Source organism: Rattus rattus, chromosome 14 (genome assembly GCF_011064425.1).
Source record: "Rattus rattus isolate New Zealand chromosome 14, Rrattus_CSIRO_v1, whole genome shotgun sequence".
In the NCBI taxonomy this organism is placed as follows: domain Eukaryota; kingdom Metazoa; phylum Chordata; class Mammalia; order Rodentia; family Muridae; genus Rattus; species Rattus rattus.
Window position 1 is genome coordinate 33,709,311 of NC_046167.1, and position 21,468 is coordinate 33,730,778.

At 38.6% G+C, this 21,468-nt stretch overlaps 1 long non-coding RNA gene and 1 other non-coding gene across 2 annotated transcripts in view; one reads left to right on the forward strand and one right to left on the reverse strand.

Moving 5' to 3' along the window:
- Positions 1-10,198: 10,198 nt before the first annotated feature.
- On the reverse strand, positions 10,199-10,273 carry Trnap-agg. The gene has a single exon. It is a non-coding gene; the product is annotated as a tRNA-Pro (tRNA).
- Positions 10,274-16,390: 6,117 nt separating this feature from the next.
- The window catches only part of LOC116883720, a 177,548-nt gene continuing 172,470 nt past the window's right edge, over positions 16,391-21,468 (forward strand). Inside the window, exon 1 of the long non-coding RNA XR_004385778.1 lies at positions 16,391-16,551. This is a non-coding gene — a long non-coding RNA (uncharacterized LOC116883720). The remainder of the gene's footprint in view (positions 16,552-21,468) is intronic.

Below are 21,468 nucleotides of genomic sequence, written 5' to 3' on the forward strand. Positions count from 1 at the left end.
ACAATGAAAACAGTGCTAAGAGAAAAACTCATAGCTCTGAGTGCCTCCAAAAAGAAACTGGAGAAAGTATACATTAACAGCTTAACAGCACACCTAAAAACTCAAGAACAAAAAGAGGCAAATACACCCAGAAGGAGTAGAAGGCAGGAAATAATCAAACTCAGGGAAGAAATCAACCAAATAGAAAGAAAAAGAAGTATACAAAAAATCAACAAAACAGGAGGTGGTTCTTTGAGAAAATCAACAAGATAGATAAACCCTTAGCCAGACTAAGCAGAGGGCAAGAGAGAGTATCCAAGTTAGCAAAATCAGAGATGAAAAGGGAGACATAATAACTGGTTTTGAGGAAAATCTAAAAATCATGAGATCCTACTACAAAAGCCTATATTCAACAAAACTGGAAAATCTGGATGAGATGAACAATTTTCTAGACAGATACCAGGTACCAAAGTTAAATCAGGATCAGATAAAACATCTCTACAGTCCCATAACTCTTACAGAAATAGAAGCAGTTATTAAAAGTCTCCAAATCAAAAAAATGCTCAGGACCAGTTGGATTGTGTGGAGAATTCTATCAGGCCTTCATAGACCATCAATATTGTCCAAACTATTCCACAAAATAGAAACAGAAAGAACACTACCCAATTCCTTCTGTGAAGCCACAATTATGCTTATACCTAAACCACACAAAGACCCAACAAAGAAAAGAGAACTTCAAACCATTTTTCCTTATGAATATCAACTTAATAATATTCTCGAAAACCGAATCCATGAACACATGAAGACGATCATCCATCATGATCAAGTAGACTTCATCCCAGAAATGCAGGAATAGTTCAATATATGGAAATCTATCAACAAATCCACTATATCAACAAATTCATAAAAAATCATATGATCATCTCACTAGATGCTGAGAAAGAATTTAACAAAATTCGGCACCCCTTCATGAAAAAAGTCTTGGAAAGATCAGGAATGTAAGGCTCATACCTAAACATAGTAGAGGCAATGTACAGCAGGCCAGTAGCCAACATCAATCTGAATGGAGAGAAACTTGAAGCAATCCCAGTAAAATTAGGTACTAGACAAGGCTGCCCACTTTTTCCCTACTTAATCAATATAGTACTTGAAATCCTAGCCAGAGAAATTAGACAACAAAAGGAGATCAAGGGGATACAGATTGGAGGGGTGATAGTCAGTATCACTATTTGCAGAAGATATGATCATGTACTTAGATAACCCCAAAAGCTCCACCAAAGAACTACTAAGACTGATAAACAACTTCAGCAAAGTGGCTGGGTATAAAATTAGCTCAAACAAATCAGTAGCCTTCCTCTACTCAAAGGACAAACAGGCTGAGAAAGAAATCAGAGAAATGACACCCTTCACAATAGTCACAAATGATATAAAATACCTTAGTGTGACTCTCACCACACAAGTGAAAGATCTGTATGACAGGAACTTCAAGTCTCTGAAGAAAGAAATTGAGAACACTACCCAATTCCTTCTATGAAGCCACAATTATGCTTATACCTAAATCACAGAAAGACCCAACAAAGAAAGTGACCAATTTTCCTTATGAATATCAACTCAATAATATTCTTGAAAATCGAATCCATGAACACATGAAGACGATCATTCATCATGATCAAGTAAGTGCAAGATGGAAAGATCTCCCATGCTAATTGATTGACAGGATTAATGTTGTAAAAATGGCCATCCTGCCAAAGAAGTCTACAGATTCAATGTGATCCCCATCAAAATTAGAAACTCAATTTGCAAAATCATAGAGTTAGAAAGAACAAAAAAACAAAACAAAGTTCAACAAAAATAGTAAAAAAAATGCAAGATAGTGAAAACTATCCTCAACAATAAAAGAACTTCTAGGGGAATCACCATCCCCTCAGGTTGTATTACAGAGTAATAGTGATTAAAAACTGTATGATATTTGTACAGAGACAAGATGGTATATGTATGTAATACAATTGAAGACCCAGAAAAAAGTCCGCACACCTATGGTCACTTGATCCTTGTCAAAGGAGCTAAAACTAACCAGTGGGGAAAAGATAGCCTTTTCACCAAATGGTACTAGTTCAACCATGGTCAGCGTGGAAGTCAACATGTAGAAGAATGCAAATCGATCCATGTACACAACTCAAGTCCTCCAAATAAAACCAGATACACTCAAACTAATAGAAGAAAAAGTGGAGAAGAGCTTTGAGCACATGGGCACTGGGGAAAATTTCCTGAACAGAACACCAATAGCTTATGCTCTAAGATCAAGTATCTACAAATGGGACCTCATAAAATTGAAAACCTTCTGTAAGGGAAAGGACACTGTCATTAGGACAAAATGTCCACCTACAGATTGAGAAAAGATCTTTACCAATACTACATTTGATAGAGGTCTAATAACCAAAATATACAAAGAAATCAAGAAGTTAAACTCCAGAGGATCAAATAACCCTAATAAAAATGGGGTACAGAGCTAAAGAAAGAATTCTCAGCTGAGGATTAATGGAGTGCCTAAAAATGTTCATCATCCTTAGTCATTAGGGAAATGAAAATCAAAACAACCCTGAGATTCTACCTCACACCAATCAGAACAGCTAAAAGACTCAGGTGACAAGAGATGCTGGCAAAGATGTGGAGAAAGAGGAACATTTCCCATTTTTGGTGGGATTGCAAGCTGGTACAACCACTCTGGAAATCAGTCTGAAGGTTCCTCAGAAAATTGGACATAGTGAGCATATACCCAAAAAAGACTCCAACAAAAAAGAAGGTGACATGCTCCATTATGTTTATAGCATCCTTACTTATAATAGCCAGAAACTGGAAAGAACCCAGAAGTCCTTCAACAGAGGAATGGATACAGAAAATATTGTACATCTACACAATGAAGCACTACTCAGCTATTAAAAACAATGACCTCATGAAATTCATAGGCAAATGGATGGAACTAAAAAATATCATCCTGAGTGAGGTAACCCAATCACAAAAACAAAACAAAACAAAACAAAACAAAACAAAAATCCCATACATGGTGTGCACTGACTGATAAGTGGATATTAGTTCAAAAGCTTGGATTACCCAAGATAAAATCCACAGGCCACATGAAGCACAAGAAGAATGATTAAAGTGTGGATGCTTCAGTACTTCTTTAAAGAGGGAACAAAAATAGTTATAGGAGGAGGGAGATATGGAGACAAAGTTTGGAGCAGAGACTGAAGGAATGGCCATTCAGAGCCTGCCCCACCTAGGGATCCAGGCCATATGCATACAGCCACCAAACTCAGACAGTATTGTGGATGCCAAGAAGTGCATGCTGAGAGGAGCCTGATATAGCTCTGAGAGGCTTTTCCAGAGAATGAGAAATACAGATGTGAATGAATGCTTGCAGCCAATCATTGAACTGATAATGGGGTCCCAAATGGAGGAGTTAGAGAAAGAATTGAAGAACCTGAAGGGGATTGCAACCCCATATGATCAACAATATCAACCAATCAGAGCTCCCAGGGACTAAACCACCATCCAAAGACTACACATGGACAGACCCCTGGCTCCAGCTGCATATGTAGCAGAGGATGGCCTTGTTGGGCACCAATGGGAGGAGAAGTCCTTGGTCCTACCAAGATTGGACCCCGAGTGTAGGGGAATGTCAGGGTGGGGAGGTGGGACAGAGTGGGTGGTTGCTTGGGGGGATATCCTTATAGAAAAAGGGAGGATGGGATAGGGAGTTTATGGATAAACCAGGTTAAGGAATAACATTTGAAATGTAATTTTAAAATATCTAAAAAAAATTTCAGAAAAATTAACCAAACAGACACACAACCTAAAATCTACCCTTCAGCTCGTGTCTTTCTTATCGATAGCAGCACAGTCAAAGCCAATGAAGTTAGTATCATTCACATCCCAGGGAATATGTCTGCTAGAATCCTTCCTGTCTTTCTCAAGAAAGCCTGAGACAAGATATCAGAAACATATGATGGTCCAGCTGCTTTACCATTTTATTAGTACTTGTTTTCATTTTGTTTCAATTATGATCAACCTAAGAATGTCAAAATAATCACGGGGTTCTAATTAATTAAATATTTTATTTGCTTACATCTCCCTATCTACCAGTACCCCCTTGCAGAGTTCTTCCTCCATCCAACCTCTTGATTACCTCTTAGAAAGTGCCCCAACCCCCCACCCTAGGGCGTTGAGTCTCTACAGGTTTAGTCACATCCTCTCCCACTAGACCAGACATGGTAGTCATCAGCTACATATGTGTCAGAGTCCTTGGACCAGACCATGTATGCTCCTTGGTTGGTAGCTCAGTCTATGGGAGCTCCCAGGGGTCCAGATTAGTTGACACTGTTGGTCTTCCTATGGGGTTGCTACCCCCTTCAGTTCCTTCAATCCTTCCTGTAACTCTTCCATAGGTGTCCCAGACCTTAGTCTGATGCTTGACTCTGAGCATCTGCATCTGTTTCAGTCAACTGCTGGTAGAACCATATACAGGATAGCCATGCTCGACTCCTATCTGCAAGCACAGCATAGCATCAGTAACAGTGTCAGGAATTGGTGCCTGGCCTTGAGATGGATCCCAAGTTGGGTTGGTCAATGATCAGCCAATCCTTCAGTCTCTTCTTTGATTGATTGGATGGTTGGTTTACCTTTTTCATATTTTTGTGGTTTTGTTTGTTTGAGACAAATTCACTGTGTAGACTAGGCAGGCTTGGAACATAAATCTGCTTGTCTCTGTTTGGGCACCTGCAAGAGTTCTAATGAAGATGATTGCTTTTCCAAGTATATACACCCTTAGGAAAGACTAAAACAACCAGAAAAATGCTTATACTTCTATTACAATCAAGATTATGTCCCATAGTTTTTTGAGGAAAACTTTGCAATTAACTTTTAGCTTTGCAGTGAAATACACATGTATATTCACAGTTTAAGAATATTCAACATATGAAGGTGTACTTCAAAAAAGTAGAAAACATTTTGCCTCAATGGAGCATTTATGTGTTTTCCTCATAGTACACTTATTAAGGCACAGTAAATAAACACACCACACTTTTAAAACTTTTCAACAGATACTCCACATATTCCAGAAAGTTTCTCATTTCCCTCTTTTTTATCAGAAAGGCTTTTTCTAGGATCTGAGACAGAGGATATTCGGAAGCATATTATCTATGCCCAACTCCAAATCTTGAGACATGGTGTCACATCTGGAGAGAAATCTGTATGCTCCTCTTCCTTCAGAATTATTGAAAAACTGAATGTCAAATTTTTGAACACTAAAGAATGGACTCCTGGAAGAAAGAAGCAAATATCCATCTTTCATCTCAAACCAGAGTGCCAGGAAACAGAGACACATACAAAAATGATCCTCATAACCCTCATAATTCTGGACTATGTCTAGAGTTAGTCATGAAGGAAAAACCTTATTCTGCCTAAATTTTTTCTATATCCTTAGGAGGGAAATCAATACAATTTCCTCCAGAGTGATATCATTTCAGTGAGATGTGCTACAATTTCCTTTGAAATGCCTGTCCATATACCAAATAAATTTAAAATGCCAACACAGGTAGCATAGAAAATTCTTTGATTTTTAAGTTAAAAAGATTTGCATGTAATATATTTTGATGTATCCCCCTCCTTTAATTCCTCCCTTATCCTCCTCACCTCCTTACGCACCCAACTTTATGTTCTTTTTCTCCCTCTTTAAAATGAACTAATAAACAGACAAAACATAAGAAATGCACAAAACAAAACCTCACAGAAAAATGAAGTGAAATGAGACAGAAAGTCTATGAAAATAGGATTGAGTTCATTTTTTTTTTTGACCAATTACTCCTGTTCATGGGGCCTGCCCTGAAGTTTGGTTAATACAGCCAATAAGACTGCATTGGAGGAAACTGATTTTCTTTTGCCAGATTCTATTGTAGACAACTTTTGGTTAAACGTAGAATTCTGGGTCCAATCTCCATATCAATACTGGAATACCATCTGTCTTGACCTTGGGCAAGCTTTGTATGTGCTACCCCAGTTTCTGGGAGTTCATATGTGCATCAGTCCGGTTGTGTCTAGAAGATACTATTTGCTTGAAGTCATCTGCCATCTCTAGATATTGCAACCTTTTGGTTCCTCTTCCACATAGATCCCTGAGCCTTGAGGTGAGAGCTTTGATAAAGACATACCGTTTAGGACTGAGTACCTCAAAGTCTTTTGCTCACCATACATTGTCCACTTGAGTGTCTGTTTTAGTTCCATTTACTGCTAGAAGAAGCTTCTCTGATAAGGACTGAGGAAGACACTGATCTCCAGATATAGCAGCATATCATTAGGAGTCATTTTATTGCTGTGTTCCTTTGGCAGAATAATTGAATTAAATTTTCCCCTAGGCCTATGATCTATCTAGTCTCAGGTTCTTGTCCACTTTAGCAGTGTCAGGCTACATCATATGGAGTGGGCCTTAAAGCCAACCAGAAAGCAGCTCTTTACTTCCATAACATTTGTGCTACTACTGTGCCAGTATATCTTATAGGCAGGTCACTGTTGTAGGTCACATGCTTTATAGCTGGGATATATTGATGATTGCATCTGTTAGTATGCCTTCCAGTACTTTCGAGTACAATGAATGCTAGTCACCAGGGGTAAAGCTTATAGTTAGGCACAAGCACAACTTCTCTCTGATGACACATACAAGTATTGTCTTCAGAAATATGGCCTTACATCAGATAGTACAGAGAATTCTTAAACTAAGCTGCTATTGTGACAAATGAAGTCATGGCATAAAGAGCAAAGAAGCTGGCAGGGAACCATGAGAAATCATAGGGAAGACTCTTGGAGCTAACTTTGACCTAGCAAAATAATAGTGGGAATATTGTAAGGGAATAGCAGTGACTCCCTAGAAACTTGAGATAAATACTATTATTTATTAATTCTGACACCACCCTCTCTGCCATGTTTGTTACAGTCTTGGTCATATCCTCAGGGAGCACACTTGAGGTTTTCATTTCCCCATGACTGTTAGCTGGTCCTGAAATTTTTTTCTCCACAGAGTCTGGGTTGGCACCAAAAAATAAACGCTGCAGAGATATGAACTCAGTACTCTAGCAGAACTTCAGAGTAGCACCAGACTCACAAACAAAGGGTGGGTGACCGAGTACTGGGATGCAAAGTCTTCAAAAGAAAGAACTCTTTACCCTTTACCTTTCCGTTTTACTTACTTACTTTAAATTAAAGTTCTTCCAAATGTTTCTATTGTCACTAATTTATGTGTGTACTACAAAAGCTCTCTGAATTGAAAGTCCAATCCTCCATGGTATTTTTAATGAAAAGTTCTTGAGAGCTGTTCAACTGATGAAGTCCCAAGGGTAGAAACTCCCTGGTAGGATTGGTATCTTCAGAAAAGGGGAAAATGAGAGCCCTCTCTCTTCTCACATACAAGCACCAAGGAAAGGCCATGCAAAGAAAGTAGCTGTCAGTAAGCTTATCCTCTACCGCTGAGCACCAAGTCTGCTATAACCTTAGTTTTGAACTTCCTAGTTTCCAAAACTCTGAACACTGCTTGTTGTTCGTGTTACTTTTTCTTCCTATGACCAATACTGCCACCTAATCTCATTCCTCTTCCCCACATCATCCTCTTGTCAGTCCACCATGTTGGACTTCAATCGTTTCAAATATTTCTATAATAATCTATGGCCATCTTACAATCACATGTGCCTCAGTTTATTTATCTCTAATATGAATAACAATAGAATATATTGGGATCTAAATGAGATACTGAATTATAAATGATCAGTATACTGATTAGCATATAAGTTTTCAAACACTTAAATTTATCTTTGTATAAAATCCAATTTTCTGTGTTTCTGATTTCAAAGTGTGATCTTTATGTGTCTGATAAACTTTATTTTTCACTTAGTAATATTTCTTGTCTTTTATATTTAAACATGTAACTACTGTCATTTTATGATTGTGTAAAATTTCATATAATGATCATACCACAGAAAATTTAATCATTTAACTGGATGAAGATGCTATCAATTTATTGGAGTGTCCCAGATACTTTAGTGGATTCTGTTGTTAAAAAAACAAGGATTCTTTTCACAGTAAAAGAAACAAAAAGACAGAAATCTACATCAAATATTATGCTCATTAGCGATCTTGGTGGTCATTGTAGTTCTTCAAAAGATAAAATAAAAACTGGCACAGGAAGTATGTCTTTCTCAAAAATGAATCTATGTTTTCCTACTTTTGCTGTAATTAGGTTGGTGACATAGGCCAGAGCATTTAAATGGAATACACACTCATTTGTCACTAACACTTTCCCACCCACCCAAATAAAATGGTTACAGCAATAATGTGGCGAGGCACTACATCTCAGCAGTAGAATGTGAGTTAGCCTGCTATGCATGACATCCCAAGAGCCATCCCTGGCAGTGAAAACAAAACAAAACGAGAGAAATAGGCATGTGGGCCCTACCCTACTCTTTTCTTCTTAGAACCACAGCCCCTTTGGGGAAATGATGTGTTCCAGAAATAGGACACAGCTCACATAGAGTATAAAAGCAGAGCTCACTCTCACCAGGCATCCTTATGAGAGTGACATCATCTTTAAACCCCACGTGACAATCACTGACACACTGCCATGGTTTCCAGGGAAGACAAGACAACCTGGAAATCCAACTAATTCCTTAAGATCATCCAACTTTTGGATGGTTACCAAAAATGCTTCATTTTGGAAGCAGATAATGTCCGCTCCAAACTAATGCAGCATATCCACATGTCCCTTTGACAGAAGGCTGTGGTGATGATTAGCGAGAACACCATGATGCACAAGGCCATGGTGGAAGTGGGGCATCTGCAAAACAAGCCAGCTCTGGAAAAACTGCTGACACACCTCCACAGGAATGTTGCTTCATGTTCACCATCATCTATGGAAACAAGTAGGTCCTGGCTTTGTCTGTGGAGACTGAGTCCACCTTCCAGTTTGCTGAAAAGCTCAAAGCCTTCCTGGTGAATCCATCTGCATCTGTGGCTGCTGCCCCTATGGCTGCTGCAGACCCAGACATTCCCAGAAGCAAAGGAAGAGTGGAAGAATCAGATGAGGACATGGGATTTGGTCTCTTCGACTAATCCCCCTCAATACAACCAAGTCAGCCTGATTAATTTGAAAAAGATTGAAACAAAGGCTTACTGCTCTGTAAGAAAGAAAGAAAGAATGAGAGAGAGAGAGAGAGAGAGAGAGAGAGAGAGAGAGAGAGAGAGAGAGAGAGAGAGAAGAAGAAGCCCTTGCTGCTACCCTCTGTGTAGGGAAATGTCAGGGCTGGGAGGCAGGAAGGGGTGGGGGTAGGGAACACCCTCTTAGATGAAGGGGAAATGGGGATGGGATAGGGAGGTCTATGGATGGGAAACCAGGAAAGCAGATAACATTTGAAATTTAAATAAAAAATACCCAATAAAAAATAAAGTTCATTCTTTTAACATGTATTAATCCCATATTACTTTTTATGAGAGAGTAATATTTTTAATATGAATGTACACTTAGTCATTATTCTGACTGACAGTGGTGTTTTATACCCTTTTGTCCTTTGTGAATACTGTTGTGAATACTTGTGCACAGTTTTGAGCTTCAATATCTGCTACCATGTTTTCTATGTTGGGTTTAACCAGGAATGGAATTAACTTATTGTCTGGTCATTTTATTATAAGATTCAGGAAGAATAACCAAGACATTTCCAATTCAACTCCATCATTTCAGCTTCTATCAGCCACACATGACAGTTCCAAGTGCATGTCATGCCCGGTAACTTACTTTATTTCTAATGACAGACATCTTACTGAATGTTATGTAGATGTCAATGTGGCTTTGATTTGCATTTATCTGGTAGCAAATGACATTGGACACTTTTTCATGTGCCTATTGGCCACTTGAGTAGCTCCTATGAAAAAGCGTTACTTCTCAACTTCTGTGTGTTCCTTTCTTCTGAGGCAGAGTCTCATTACCTTGTCCTGGATGATTTCAAACTCTTGATTTTCCTGCATTGGCCTCCATGGTGCTTGGAATACTTCTGTGCACCGCCACATGCAGCTTGCTTTACCCACTTTTGAAACTGAATCTTTGTGATGATGTTGTTGTTGGCAATTTAGAAATGTTATTTTTGTATTCTAGAAAAGGACTTTCTTTTTTTTTTTTTTTTTTTTTTGTTGGGGCTGGGGATCGAACCCAGGACCTTGCGCTTCCTAGGCAAGCGCTCTACCACTGAGCCAAATCCCCAACCAGGACTTTCTATTCTAAACTACTTTCCTTTTGCTTTCTTGACAAGGCCCAATGATGCCTTGTACTTTAAGTCTTGTTCAAGTCTAACTTAACTTTCTTTTCCTTTTGTGCATTCAGTATCACATTTAGAAATGATACTGACAGTGTAAAATCAATGTCATAAACTATTTGTCCCAACATTTTCCCTTAAGAGTGTAAGTATTCTAGCACACATGATTCTATGATTTTTTTTCCCAAAAGAAAAAAAAAAAGCTATGCTAGTATTCTTCTTAAATTGCATGTACAGTATATTTAACATGTGGCATTGAAAAATTTGAAAACAAAATTTTAACCTTTGACTATATGTAGCAATCCATCCTAACTAGAACTATATCAATTCTGATACTCTTAAAGGAAAAAAGGAACTGTGGTCAGACTGGCTTCATGGAGAGCAGTGTGTGTTTGGAAAAACGATGCTAAATAAGCTGCTGCTGAGAGTCATACTGTGTCCCCCTCTTCACACAGTGACACTGTACATTCTACTTCCAGTCAACTATTATCATTGATGGCACCGCACCTAACATATATGGGCCATAAAATAAGGGTGTACTGGTGAGGGGTGGATCCACGAAGAATTAGGGAATGACTGTGATCAAAATGTATTATAAGCCTGCATGAGTTTTTAAAGAATTTACAAAATGTTAGTAAGCACATTATTACTGTATTATTTTGAAATATATAATTATTATAATATATATAGTCAGCTATTCCTCACTGTGACCTGAAAATTTCCACTTAAGGGTTTATTTTGGCTTGAAGTATCAGGTATTTTGAGCCATCATCATAGGGAAAGTGTGGACAGCCATTGTGAAAATGCCTTTGTTATGCCACCCAATAGGCAAGTGTGTAGAGTATTTTTGATTAATAGTTGGTGTAGGAGAGTCCAGCCCACTATGAGTGGTGTCACCTCTGGAAAGCTGGTCCTGGGTTGTATAAGTAAACAGATTGAGCAACAGATTGGGAGCAAACAGATAATCAGATTCCTCCATGGCCTTTGCTCCATTCGCTGCCTCCATGTTGCCTTTGTAATGAAATGTAAACTATAAAAATGAAATAAATGGCACCCTTCCCCAAGTTGCTTTGGTCACAGCACTTACCACAGCAGTAGAAAGTAAACCAGGAGTCCCTTTAACTGTTTTTGGAAAGAGGCTGGAAGAGTTTGAAGGGGCAGGCTAGAACACATCTAGAATGCTCTTATGTGAAGCTAAATAAGTGATTTTTAGAGGGAGCTCAGAAAAGCAGAATGCTGCCTGAATATGAATAGTGAATGAGGCTTCAGATGCAACGAAGGCTTCTGAGGGCTGGACCGTAGACCATTCATGTGACATTACAGCAGAAAGCTTCTCTACACTTTCCATGGCCCAAGATCCCATAAAGCTGAATCTGTGGGACATTAATGCCGTGGAGGAAAAATGTCGATGCAGCGGAGAAGTCTGGCTGTGGCCCGGCTCTTGCTAAACTAGTTTAGCCAGGTTTACATAAGAAATTAGGCATGGGAATGAGGCTGAAAGACTCAAATACATTTGTTTATATAAATGAAACCTGCCAGGTCCACCTAGTGTTGTCTTTATGTATGTATGTTTAGGATTGACCAGTCAAGTTCAAATAAACTATCAGGGAACTCATCCCTGTAGATGGGTTTTCTCTATCTTAATTGACGGATGCTTTTCATCTAAGATTGAGGACTTTAGATCTATATCTGCCACCTTGCTCTCAAATAAACTCTAAACTTATCAAAGACCTCAATATGAGTCTTGAAATGCTGAAACTGATGGAAGAAATATAGTCTTTATTTACTTGTAATTCTACAGTCTCTGACCATTTAAAATGGGCCCCTTTTACTTCTAAATAGAGATGTAGCCTTTGCCCATCTATGTTCTCATTTTCTGTGGGATCATTTACCCTGTCAAGTATAGTGCAAAATTATTAAAAAGAAAATTCCAGAGACAACCAACACCCTGCTACTCTTCATAATATAACCTAGTCACCATAGTTCATCCTGTTACAATGTATATTGCCTCATTGTCCAATGTATCCATTCTGTGCAAGTTGCCTATCTACAGTCATTTAGTAGTAATCTGGGTCATTACATGGATGGGCATGGTACTGTGCTTAAGAAATGGAAAGGGAAGAAAAGAAATCGATGTTGACTTTCTATTTGATCATTATTAGTCATGTTAATCTTACTGTCCCAAATTTATGAAGCAAACTATATCATATATGTGTACATAGGGGACATATTAGTATATATGATTGGTTTCAAGCATTTGATGATTGTCTTTAAATGGACTTCTCAGTGATACATGAGGACGACTAAAAGTGTATAAGTATTGCATATCTTTGCATTGCTTGCACTCAGTTTTGCGTGTGTTGCCAATATTCTATTGTTTAAAGGAGCTACAGATGACTTATATGTTCACCCACTGAGCTTCATCTTGGTTTCTTCATAGTTTGATAGGTATACGTATAGCTTCTGTAAAAATATGCATTCAGATGTTAGCAGACATAAGTTTTCAACTCTTTTAGGTTAATATCAAGGACATTGATTGTTATGGTGTGAAACATTTGGTTTTATAAGAAAAACTTCAAAGCATCACATCTCTGTTCCTGTTACCCTGTATCTTTGCCATCGTTCAATGTTGTCAGAGTTCTAGAGTCAATTACTTACAAAGTGAGTGAGTAGTATAATTTCATTTTTAATTGTCATTTTACTTATAATATTCAATGAGAAGCATCTTTTCATGTGTTTATTTGCGAATTATAGAGCTTCCTTGATACATTTTCTGTCCAGGCATTTAGACACTTTAGTTTAACATCCTGTGTCATATTTATCTTTTCTTTCCAAATAATTTTCTAGCTTCAGGGCTTATTGTTTAAATTCATTTCTTATCTTTCACAGAACAGAAAAATGTACATATAGTGATGCCAGCTTCATAATTTTATTTTTCGCTATTAGAAATTATTTTACATCAATACAAAGGAGGTACCGAGAATTTGTTCTAGTTAAAAGACTACTACAGTCATTAGAACCCAGTTTTACAAGTTTCGTTTCATATCCTTCACTCAATATCTTCACCTGTACTTTTATAAATTCTATCTATCCATTTATTTAAAAACATCCAGATAGAGTGTGAGGAACCTGAACCCACAAGGCAGTTTTATTCCAGCAGGAAACAGATATGTGAAGTAGGTTTTGTGACTGGAGAAACAGCAAGTACACAAAAGGTACAGGAGGGTTGCCAACATACCAGAGGGACTTGACAGACCTCCTTCAGAACTAATGTAACAAGAATCAACTACTATTGTTGGTATTAGTAAAAGAATTCATCTTTGCTGCTTAAAGTTGCCAATATTCTAACTGTCTGACCAAAACTGAAATCAGTAAGTCCAATCATCATTTTTTTCTATTTTCTCTGAAGTTTAGATGTGGAAGTAGAAGGAATTAATAATATCCAGGACAGCAGCAGCACTGGTTAAGTATTTGGAAGATACTTGTAAGCATCATAAGAAGCAAGATCTCACATACTGGGATGCTGTCAGAGTCTAGGGACGCTGTGGGTTACTTGATGCCACATGGCATCTTCTGTGATTACCTCTTGACCCGTACCAGTAATATGAAAATAAAATGGAAATACTAGAACAATGTCAGGCTTGGGGAAGGCGTCTGCTGCTGCTGCTGCTGGTTTCTCAGCCAGAAATCACCACAGAACAGATATTTCACTGTACTCTGACCCTCCTCTTTTCCAAAGATGTATTGAATCTCCTGGATGTCTGATAAACTACATTTTCCAACTCTGGATATCTCATTGTCAAGTGACTAATTCACCTTGACACCTGGAATTGTATCCAAAGCTAAATATTTTAGAGGTCACAGAGTATTCCAGTACTTTTTATGCTATAAGCATTTCAAACCATCAGCACTTTTGGAGCTGGACTTTGGCCTGAAACTGAAGTTCACACATGTACATTTTAGGAAAGATGGTTGGGCATAGTTAACATCCAAACAATAACATATTGGGCATGTTTTAGACATTTCAGAAGAGGTTCTCCAAAAGACTATGGAAGCCTTGCCATGACCCAGGGAAGGAAAAAGACATTTCAGATTCTTCTCATCTGATTATAAATGTTGAAGTATATTTGGGGGTGGGGACAATGCTTCAACAAGGTTCCAGAAATTATAGGAGCTCAGGGCTGACATAGATGTAAATGTCTTTGACTTGCTGTGAAATGAAACAGGAAAACAGGACAAAGGCTCACAGAACCTTTTAGATGTTGGTGAGCTTCTTGGTCTAAGAATAAGAAAATGGCTCTGAGGCAGGCACCTAGCCGGGAGTACATTATTCAAACTTCTGTTTTAATTGATAAACTCTTAATTGGACCATAGACTGAAAAAGGAAATCATGGAAGCTGAAGTAGGATCCCCATGAGGATTTGGAGGTGCTATGGTAAAACCACAGCATAGACTTGAAGAAAAGTGAGGGAAATTCAGTTGGCTTAGTGGAAAAGAAGGAGACTGCATGGGTAAAATAAAATAGCTGGGAGAGAAATGGGTGACACTGAGACTTTGTAGCACTAGAGGCATGGTGCCATAAAATTTCAAGGGTGGCAATGGAATATCTTCCAAGAAAATTACAAGAATTTCCAGCAAGTGACTGCTTCCCACATATTCTAGATGAACTCTGCTCACCATGCCCTGTGACTAAATCAACAAGGAAAATTCAAGTCATTTCTTTTTAGAACCCAGATTAGGAAACCAAAGCCTAGAATTTCAGAAGCTACTGCAAGAGCATGGGTTGTGAGACCAAATTAAGCTTCCTAGCAACATTCTGATTAGCAACATTCTGATTAGGTACCACAGACACTAGTCAGATGTTCCCTTGTTCCTCCTCCTGCTTTGCCACCTCCCTTATATCCTCCCTGACCTTCTTCCTTCTCCTTCCCTACATTCTCCTTCTCTACATTTCCATCCATGATATCCTCTTCCTGACCCTTCTCTTTCACATCTTCCTTCTTCTCTACATCTTTCTGGAAACCCTTCTCCTCCTTCTACTCCTCCTCCTCCTACTATCCCTACTCTAACTCCTCCTGTTTTCTCTCTTTTTCTCCTCCTCCTTCTCTTCCCCCACCCCAACTCCAGGTTATTCTTCTTTGAAAAGGTTTAAACCCAGGGTCTTGATAATGGTACAAATTTACTATTCCTTATTCTCATATAAAAAGAGCAGCTTGTTTGGAGTAGGTTTGATTGTTTCAGGTTTCAGAGGAGAAATGTGCAAGTTGCAAAACAACACTTACCCATCTAACACAGAGCCTAGGCACCAATCAAAACTATTCTCATTCCAAGGACCAACCTGAACTGCTCCATGTGCCTTAATATAGAACCAGAATATGAAATTTCTGTGAGTTTGGCTGAAATAAATGACTTAGCCTCACAGAGGAAGAGAGATATTCTGCACTGCATTTCCAAACCAGCTAGCAAATTTACAAATATGTACTCTCTGTCACAGGAGGTCTGCCTAATTTGCACAACACTGTATAAAGTTGGCTGGTAAAATAGCTTTCCTTGCCTCCGTTGATTTGTGTGCTTATGGTTCAGTAGTTGTCAAGTGTAATGTGTGTATCCAATTGTGCCTCACAGAAAGTAAGTTACTTTACATTAAATGAAATGTTATTACAGATATTGAGTGCATAGATGGGAAGGAAATGCAGCAGGGAAATGTTTTCACAGACCTACTATATGTGCAATATCTATGCAATGTCTGTAGGCACACGTTTATTGCAGCCAGAAGGTTGCTCGGGGGATGAACTTCCTGGTGACTCTATCTAAACGCCATGCAGCTTTCAGAGGATATAGTAGGAGGTGAAACAGGACTTTACAGGAAAAAAGGAAAGAAAAGAAACCAGCTATGGTTTCCCATGACATGATGGACGTGGCCTGAAGACAGAAAACAGGTGGCCGCATCTCTGTCTTTGTTATCGGCATCTACTTTAAAGTTAATGTTCCTGAACTTCAGCAACGACACAAACATGAGATGGTAGGCCTGCACCTAGGTAACACGTTCCTTCATTTATTTACAGAGGTAAGATTCTTTGCCAGAGGCAGGAAACATGGAAAGAAAATGGATTTGGGGGAGCAGTTGTGGAAGTTTCCATGGCCTTCAGGATGAACAACAGTATCTGAGAAGCAATCACGTTCACGTCACTGAAGTGTGGAGTCACTGGAATTAGCAGAGCAGATGGAGGTAGGAAACGTGACTTGTGGTGAGAACACCCACCACTTTGCTCTGTGGCAGCAAAGGGATCACCCAGGCAATTTACAAGGCACCAAAATCTATGCCCATTTCAAAATGGTTTAATTAAACTGTGCCTACTGGCTGGCTGCAAGTGCTAAAACTTTTACTACAAGGAGCCCCTGTCCAGTTCATCATTCATCCCCACTTACTTTAGTGGCTTTCTCCCCTACACGGTGGCATACTAGGGAGGAATGGGGTGCTGATCGTGCTAAGTACTCCATCTGGTGGATCCATTTCCAGACAGAAACAAGCCGCACTGCAGAGGATGCTGCTGATCTGAACTTGCCTGTTCTGTACAATAGGATCTTGGCTCTGATAATCAACAAAAGTCTACCAATTTGGAAATTCTCATATGATAACGTTTAAAAATAGGTCCTCAATCCTGGGATGAGGATTATAGCCGTTTCTCAGGTTACACAAGATCCACACAAATCTGTAAAGAAAAAAAAGAAAAGCATGTAACTTAAATAAAAAGAGTAGGGGTTGGGGATTTAGCTCAGTGGTAGAGTGCTTGCCTAGCAAGCGCAAGGCCCTGGGTTCGGTCCCCAGCTACAAAAAAAAAGAAAAGAAAAAAAAAAAGAGTAAAAGGAGGAAGGGATTAATGTTTTTCAAAAATATGAATATGATAATTTCACAAGTTTTGCTCTTTAAATGCATGTATTTACTTGGATTTTTTAAACTCTTTAGTGAAACCAGCAAGGAAGCCATTAATTCAATTATTAGGAGGATCTTCGATGAAAAAGAAGAAGCAGGGGAAAACTCTCAGTTATAGGTAGAATGAAGATTATCAAACACTCAGAAAATAGTGAGCACAGTGACCTCAGTTCTACTTCTGAGCTGAAGGACGTGGGTGTGATGGTAAAGTCTCTTTAGAGGACAAGGTTAGGCAAACTCTATTTGCTTCACAGGCATCTGAGGCAAGAACTTACAATAACAGATAAAATAAACAAACAAACAAAACATCAAGGCATCCAAAGCCATTCTTTGGATCTGCCTTTCACATTACACATGATTTGGTTTTGTTTTTGATTTCCATAAATCAGTTCTCTTTGAAACCAAAGTTTCCATAAAATATTTAATGTGACAAAAAATAGTTAGGCAGCATGCATATATTTTTAAGTGTGCTTTTCCCCTAGACCTTTCTCATGGCGTTCCAGAAGCCTACCACTGTAGCTATGAGGTCTAGTGGATATGCGACCACTGCTGTCATTCCTTAGCTCCTCTGAATGTGCTGAAAGGAGATTTGAGAGGAATTCTTATCTGGTCTAGACAAGATGTATCCTCCATTACTCATAACTGAGGGGGTGCTGGGAGGCCTGTGGCCTGCTCCTTATTTCAAGGCCAATGGCATCATTTCTTTCATAAAGAAGATTCTCAATGACCTTTTGTAAGTAGGTTTTTCTAGCTATATGTTGAGAATGAACTTTTTTTTGTAGAAATCATATTAAATGGATTGTCCATCAAAATATATGAAGAGGTAGACCAGGCAGGACCCTTAAGTGACTTGGACCCTTTATTGAGTGAATGACTATCTACAAAGTGAGTTCACTGTGAAAGTCAAATTGGCTAAGACTCCTGGGCACTCTCTATTGAGCAGCAGCCTCTGGGTTCTACTGGTAAGAAGCCCATCACCACATGTAGCATTTTGACCTTGGAGAAAGTAAGCTTCTTTGTGATTTATGACGTTGTCCTGTTGGCAATAGGAAATAGACTAAAGCATTTTTATTACTCGTTTAGCGTTAACTCTGCTGTACCATGAATTTCATGTCTAGTTTAAGAAATCTGAGACTAATTCTCTCTTTAGGTTTGTAGTTCTCATGATATCATGGGGAAAGATTACAGTGCACCACACAGATACCACAGTTACTATTTGAAGTCATGGCTGCAGATAGATCACTTATTGAGCTGAAATATGTATGGCAACCAGACACCTTTAGTATAACAATATACAAACCCTCTGTTTCTACCTTGCGCCAAAGAGTAGTTCCATATGCAACCACTTAATTACTCCAGGTTCTTTACTATGAAGTACATCACACTAACACCTCTTTCAAATTTCCCACTTAGACAAGGCACATGGTAGGAACACAAAATCATGCTTGCACATGAGGCTGTCTCAAGAACAATTTAAGATTTGACTGACATGTCTGTTATGATCTCCTCAGTCATACGTTGTCAACTCTTACCTGAAAAGCACACTTTGGTGGGATTTAACATAATGCTATAAGAAGTCTTCCCTCCAACTCTAGCTTCTGTTTCTGACAAGTTTTACAACAAACACACAAAAGCGAAGTCAGGAATGGTCTCATGAGTTCATAGCAAGGAGCATATGTACACACGGGCATGTACACACAGACATTTCCCTCCCCATTCATTTAGAGAAAACAGAAAATAAATTGTTCAGAGTTCAACATAAATTAAAGTAAGTAGAAACCATTAACCACAAAATTTCAGGCAATTCCTTTTGATGTCTATTCTGATTGCCAAGGCCTTTGAGTTGAACTCATGCTTGGCTAGAGTTTTTAAATCTCCTGCTATTGCTTTCAGTCTTTCATACATGTTTTGAATACCAATGCGGCAAGCAGCTGGACATCATAGCATCCTACCACTCAGGTGCTAAAGCAGGATAATCATCTGAGTCCCAGGCTAGCCTTAACAATAGCGTGAGGCCCCATATAAAAAAAAGTATCTAAACAAATAAAGTGGTAACGTATCCTAAATCTATTTCCTTTTCTCTCAAACCAAGTCTTCAACCCTGTCAAAATGTCTAGCCTTGTATTTCTAGCTCTCTTTCTGCTCTTTGGCATGTAAATAAGCCCTCTTCCATGAATGGTAAGGCACTGCTCTAGCACCATTGTTCTCTGACAGTATTGTCACCAGCCTAAAGGACTTATTTGGTCTTCCCACTAAGGTGCTTAGTAGTTACAGAGAAATATATTCATCATATTAAATGGGTTCAGACCTCCAGACTTCCCAAGGTCAAATTAGCTTTTAGTTACCAAGATTGTAAGAAAATTTGCTGCATTCCTGAGAGAAGCCAAGGAAGAGATTAAAACTTTGCATATACTGTGAAAGACAACTTTCCCAAGAGTGCTCTGAAAACTTTAAACATCAGATGTAGGGGGACAGGCAGCATCTCACAATGCAGATATGGGCTAGGCATTAAAGGGAACTTGTCCTTATCATACAGTGTATAGGGAGCAGAAAAGCAATGAGCTACATGTTGGTATGAAACATGTTATTGCATGTGAATGAGGGTGCTTGACAAATTAAATGAACACACCTACAGAAAGTACCTGAGAGTAGGAAATATGAGACCCACATGGCATTGTTTTTCTGGACATACTTGGTTTGATCTATCTTTCTTTACTACTTGATTTCTTTCTTTGCTTTTGGCTTCTCGGAGAATTTAACTGATTAGTCAATTTTTGCAATTGAGGATGGATTTGCAAAGGTTTATATTATGAAATAGTATATTTTACCTTCGCCTTATACTTCTTTCATGAGACACAATCAATCAAAAGCCCACCATGCATCATACGTTCTTATTTGATAGCTTTATCTTGTAGTAGATACTTTACTTCCTTTTAAAAAAAGGAATAGAATATGGCCTGATTATAGTTTCTCCTCCTTCCTCATAGTCCCTGCTTCCCTCCCTCCCCTCACCCAGATCTGCTTCTCTTCCTGTCTCTCATTAGAAAAGAACAGGCTTCTAAGAGATAACAACTATGACAAAATAAAATATTATAAGATGAAGCAAAACTATCATATAGAAGTTGGACACACCCACTAAACAGGAGGAAAATAGTCCCAAGAGTAAGATTTTGAGAAGGAGGAAAACCTCCCAACCTCACATTTAGACTCTCTCTCTCTGTCTCTCTGTCTCTGTCTCTCTCTCTCTCTCTCTCTCTCTCTCTCTCTCTGTCCTTCTCTCTCTCTGTGTATGAATATATATTATATTATATATAATATTACATACATATATATGTATATATAATTTGTTTGTGTTTGTATGTGTGTGTGTGTGTGTATGTGTGTGTGTGTGTGTGTGTGTGTGTGTATGTGTGTGTGCCTTATGTCTGTCTAATGCCTGGCTATGGATGTCTATATTTCCATCTGCTACCAGAGGAAGCTTCTCTGATGACACTTTATTTCTAACCTGGTAGAAAATGGACTAACAACTGCTTTCTGACTCTTTTATGGTTCTACTTGGATGGAACAGATAGAACACATTTCCCAGCTATGACAAAGAATATTAAGGTTATCAGAAAATTTTATTAAATCCCAGGAGTCGGTAGGATTTTTCCCTCAGGACCCTTGGTTAAAAGAGATAAGTGGTTTAAAATGATTAGAAAAATTATAAGAGTTTTCAGTGCTTTCAGGAATTGAGGGCAAGGGGACAGGGACTGACTTTGCAAGAGTCTGACTGATTAAGCGGTTATCACTGGTTAACTTTGGACAAGTCCTCCACTTTAAGCTGCCCGTTCCAACACTTCTACTGAGCAATTTGGAGAACTCACCCATGCCTTTGTTCACTTCTCACATGTCAACCCATGTCACTGTTTAATAACTGCCTACAGTTATCTGTCCTGTTCATGTCACCAATTTTCACAAGGTGAATACAATTGCACAGTGTAGTTCAGATTTGAGAATGAACCCCCTGTGAGTTTCAGTTTCCTCAATTTCAGTTCTGGAAATGTTCAATATTAGATAAGAGTAAAAATGCCATCTTCATCTTCTAAGTTCAGCAAAATAAAAACATGAAGAATCAAAACTGCATCAACCAAAATACCGTTTACAGTGCAAGGGCAGAGATAAGGTGGAACAAATGAGCATGACCCAAGTAACCAAAGAAACAATGTAAGT